We start from the raw sequence: 5,283 nt of genomic DNA, 5'->3' as shown, positions 1-5,283 counted from the left end.
CTGCACCAGCACCACTGCTGGGCCCTGCCCCCAACTCTGGGTGAAATTCCACTGCTCTGATGCAATTCTCAACAGTGACGCGCCTGCCTAGTGGACTGCCCTCACCCCCTGGATTCTATTCCCCCAAGACCCACTCTGCTCTCTAACCCCTCCCACCTCATCATCTTCCCCACAGCCATCCCTTCCCCACAACTCTGGCAGACTTCTAGGTCCAGGCACAATCCACTCCAGTTGAGTGACCTGCCTCCCAGCTGAACTGCCCCACTCCCCAGACCCTGATCCCCGTTGCCATGATCATAATGGACTGAAGCTCTGAAACTGTAAGTGAGCCACCCTCAATTAAATGTTTTCTTTATAACAGTTGCTGTGGTCATGATGTCTCTTCACAGCAGTAGAAACCCTAACTAAGACAGAAGTTGGTACCAGGGTAATGGGGTATTGCTGTGATAGGCCTGACCTTGCTTTTGTTTGGAGTAATTTAGACTTTGGTTCTTTGAGTTAGGAAATCAGTGGAATGCTCTAAGCACTACTTAATGGGGCATACTAGTAGAAGCATGGAAGACAATGGTGTTCATAATGATTGAAATGTCAGGAGCTGGCTCAAGAGATTTCAGAGAATACACCAGACAGACTTGATAAAGCAAAATACCACAGACTTTGATTTGTTAAATACCACCCCTCCCTTGACCTCTGGCTCCAAGCATACTCCCTAGAATAGTACAGGCAAGGAAGACTTATCTATTGGGAAGAATTCCGAACACTTTTCCAGGGTAGAATTCTGACTAGTCCAAAAAGGACCCTTCTTTTAAGGGTTGTGGGAAACTAGACACTGCAACTTTATTTAGTATCAGTGGCATTTATTTGAAGCAAATTCAGCTCCAGGAGTTGGACAGTTGAATGCAGGAGGAATTCCACTAATTCCTTTGATTTGTAGCAGCTTGGCCAAACCATTCAGTTTTTGGTGGAGTCAATCCCAAGCCTCCATCTGGCTTCATAGTGTCAAGTCCTGGAAGAGTTGGGATACCAGTTGGCTCAGGAGCAGTAGGCATGGTGCCTCTATTGTTTAAGCCCATAACACCTCCCATAGCCATTTAGCCCATCCATATCTCTTGTTCTCTCAAATCAGGGAAGGTTCCCTTGAATCCTTCCTGCTGTCACTGCATTTCTTCTTGTTGCTGCAGCATTTCTTCTTCAAGGTGCCTGCACTCATCTTCCTGCCTGAGCTCTAGCTACTTTTTTTTCTGAACCTCTTGGTTATGCAGTTCCTCCATTCTCTGAAGCTCTTCTTGACACCTCATCAAATCCTGCCTCATTAGCATAACCTGGTGCACATGGCATGCTGCCTCCATCTCCATCTTCAACTTCTCATGAGCCTCCCTGATATTTGGGTGCAGTTGATCCTGCTGTTGATCTTCCATCTCAATGAGTATCTTCCAGTGGGTGACATTGGCTGTGCAAATCTGAGTGGCTATTCTTGCTCCTTGTGAAATTGCGGGTGTGTGGGGGTGTGGTTGGTTTTATGTTTGTTTGTTTTTGGTTTGTTTGTTTTTATCAGCAGCTTCTCTGCAAGTTCCTCATCATCATCTAAGTGGTCCACAGGCTCCACAGTCACAGGCCAGGGAAACGTGTTTAGCAATAATGAGCCTTCAGTGCATCTGTCCAGAGGTTTCTGAGTAGCTGAATACTCTGAGACCTCAACAGTACTTTTCCCTGAGGGCTTTCCTCAGTCATCCACAATTACCACAGCCCTCTCCACCTGGCCAAACACAGAAAAGGTTTCTTCCAGCAGTTCATTGGATACGTACTAAGGAAAAGTGCCGACTGTAAGGGATCCACTATAGGACAAGCAAAGTGTACATGCTGCTGCTTTCCATGGAGTGACATATTGCCCAGCTCCACTTTGGCAATTTTCACTAGGGGTCCTGTTTCCAAGCAAATAAAGACAAAGCCGGGCTGGAGAGATGGCTCAAAAGTTAAGAGCACTGGCTGCTCTTCTAGAGGTCCTGAGTTCAATTCCCAGCAACCACATGGTGGCTCACAACCACCTATAATGAGATCTGGTGCCCTCTTCTGGCCTGCAGGCATATATGCAGGCAGAACACTATAGATACTAAATAAATTCTTAAAAAAAAAAAAAAAAAGACAGACGAGATCAGTTTGGGAGGCATCCAAGCAGTGGGACCAGGTCCTGTGCTCATTGCATGAGTTGGCTGTTTGAAACCTCGGGCTTATGCAGGGTCGCTTGGCTCAGCCTGGGAGGAGGGGACTGGACCTGCCTGGACTGAGTCTCCCAGGTTGATCTCAGTCCTCCAGGGAAGTGGCGGGGAGGCTTTGCCCTGGAGGAGGTGGGAATGGGGGATGGGCTGGGGGGAAGGGGAGAGGGGCGGAAGGGGGAGAACAAGGGAATCCGTGGCTGATATGTAGAACTGAATTGTATTGTAAAATAAAATAAAAGAAAAAAAAGACAAAGCCTTTATCCTTAAGAACAAAAACTTTGCCTGCTTTCTTATAGTTCTCAGAAAGTTTCCTCATTTCCTCCTCAGTAACATCAGGGGAAGATTGTCCACAAAGAGATGGCTACTCCAGGTGACGGTCTTTCCTGGTTTCCTAAAATTCTTTATGTCAATAGTTAAGATTTCATTCTGTCTGCTGGCCTGCTGTCCATTTGCAGGTATTGGTAGGATGGCTGCTGCTGCTGTTGCTGCTACTTGTGGTGATGCTGATGATGCTTTTTTGGAGTATGGTTCTGCTTCTCCAAGTTAAAGCTTTTATTGCTCTGCAGTTTTGAACCCTTGACTTTGATTTGAACACAGTTCTTTGCTCATAGTAAAAGTGACGCTGCACAGCCTCCACCATCCCGAGCTCTAGTTATAGTTCCTTATGGTATTTTTATTATTTTATAATTAATTTAATTTTACATATCAGCCATGGATTCCCCTGTCCTCCCTCCTCCCACCCCCCCACTTTCCCCCAGCCCACCCCCCATTCCCACCTCCTCCAGGGCAAATCCTCCCCGAAGGACTGCGATCAACCTGGTAGACTCAGTCCAGGCAGGTCCAGTCCCCTCCTCCCAGGCAGAGTAAAGTGTCCCTGCATAGGCCCCAGGCTCCAAACAGCCAGCTCATGCATTAAGGACAGGTCCCTGTCCCACTGCCTGGGGGCCTCCCAAACAGATCAAGCTAATCAACTGTCTCACTTATGCAGAGGGCCCGATCCAGTTGGGGGCTCCTCAGCTATTGGTTCATAGTTCATTTTTAAAATCTTAAGTAGGTGTTGAATTTTATCAAATGCTTTTTCCTGCATGTATTAGGATAATCACATGATTTCTTCTTAAAATTGTGATTGGTTTCTAATTTTAAAGCATATTTGTTTTCTGAGAATAAAGCTCTACTTGGTGGGGTTTGAGAGAGGGCTCAGCACTTAAGAGTGCTTGTTTCTCTTGCAGAGGACCCAAGTTTGGATCCTAGCACTCATGTTCAGTAGTTTATAACTGTTTGTAACTCAGCTCCAGATGTCTGATGCCATCTTCTGGCCTCTGCAGGCACCTGCGCGCGCGCGCACACACACACACACACACACACACACACACACACACACACACACCAAACACACATCTCTCCCCTCTCTCTCTCTCTGTCTCTCTCTGTCTCTCTGTCTCTGTCTCTCTTTCTCTCACACACACACATATACACACCTAAAAATAAATTGTCAATGATGTATAATCATATACTTCTGGATTCAGTTTATTCAGAAAATAAATTTTCACATTTATTCTCATAACTTATGTCATATATTTCTGTTTATTATTATATTAGCTATTTCATTCTAATAAAGTAAATATGACCAAAGTTCTTACTTTTCTATATGTGATTCAATCTGCTAACCCATTAAACATTTGGTAGAATATATCTGGTAAAGCATCTAGCCTGTTTTATTTTTATTTGATTGTTTTTGGAGGGAGGGTATTAAACATACTTTCTTTAAGGTTATAAGACTCTATCTGGAATTTTATTTCTATAGTTAGTTTGACAAGCTGTATTTTTCTATCATTTTACTTATGTTTTCAAGTTTACTCACAGTTCTTCATAAAGTTGTTTTAAAAAATTTCAGGCTGGAGAGATGGCTCAGAGGTTAAGAGCACTGGCTGCTCTTCCAGAGGTCCTGAGTTCAATTCCCAGCAACCACATGGTGGCTCACTACCATCTGTAATGAGATCTGGTGCTCTCTTTTAGTGTGCAGATGTACATGCAACCAGAGCACTCATATAACATAAAATACATAAATACATAAATCTTTTTTAAAAATCTTACTAGGAACTAAAGAGATGTAGCTCAGTGGGTAAGAGCACTTGCTGTGCAAACATGAGGACTTGAGTTCAGGTCTCAGTCTCTAGCACTTACATAAAAACTCAAATGGCTGATCCAGACCAGAGGTGAGTGCCTAGACTCAGACCCAGAGACGCTGGCCCCTAGGTCCCATCCCTGGGCACCAGCAGTTCCGGTGAAGACCTGCCCAAACTGGCCCCAGGTTCTGGCCATCGGGCAGGCCCCAGCGGGAAGGTTCCCCTTCTCCTACCCTCCCCCGCACCCCCACCTGTGGTGGTATTCTAATTGTTCTGAAATGTGATTTTGATTGTATATTAATAAATAAAGTTGCCCGGGGTTCAGAGCTATTAGAGCCATAGAAAGAGCATGGTGGTGGCGTTGGTGGCGGCAGCAGCGCACGCCTTTAATCCCATAGATCTCTGTGTGTTCAGGGATACAGCCAGCATTGGAGACATATGCCTTTAAGACCTGGGGGGCTGTACATACAGACAGTGATGAGGCAGTCACGTGTTTGGGTTTACAACCAATGAGAAGGCAGAACAAAAAACTATGAAATGACTTACACACAGGGAAATAGCTCTCTTTCGGGTAGCTAGGAGCACGCAGGAGGAAGGGTGAGATTTTAGCCCTGAGCTCTGACCTCTCCGCTTTCTCTTTTACATTGGTTCTGTGTTTCTTATTTAACAAGACGGTTGGTTACATCTACATCTGGCGCCCAACGTGGGGCACCATTTGTTGCTGGAGGGCTTCTCTCCAGGTTCCACCAGGCCCCGCAGTCCCACAATCCACATATAAAATAATCACTCAAATGCTTATATTACTTATAAACTGTATGGCTGTGGCAGGCTTCTTGCTAACTGTTACTTTGGAAAAGAGGTTCTGCTTTTGTTTCCACAGAAAGCCAGAGGCTATGGATTTCTTCCAGATTAAGATACATCAGGTTTGACCAGCCAAGACC

General features: G+C 45.3%; 1 pseudogene; it reads right to left on the bottom strand.

Annotated features, from left to right (window-relative positions):
- Positions 1-1,091: 1,091 nt before the first annotated feature.
- Positions 1,092-4,538, bottom strand: LOC102911344 (non-POU domain-containing octamer-binding protein pseudogene; annotated as a pseudogene).
- Between the last annotated feature and the right edge of the window lie 745 nt (positions 4,539-5,283).

This window comes from Peromyscus maniculatus, chromosome X (assembly GCF_049852395.1).
Source record: "Peromyscus maniculatus bairdii isolate BWxNUB_F1_BW_parent chromosome X, HU_Pman_BW_mat_3.1, whole genome shotgun sequence".
Lineage (NCBI taxonomy): Eukaryota > Metazoa > Chordata > Mammalia > Rodentia > Cricetidae > Peromyscus > Peromyscus maniculatus.
This window is presented reverse-complemented; position numbering and strand designations above follow the sequence as displayed.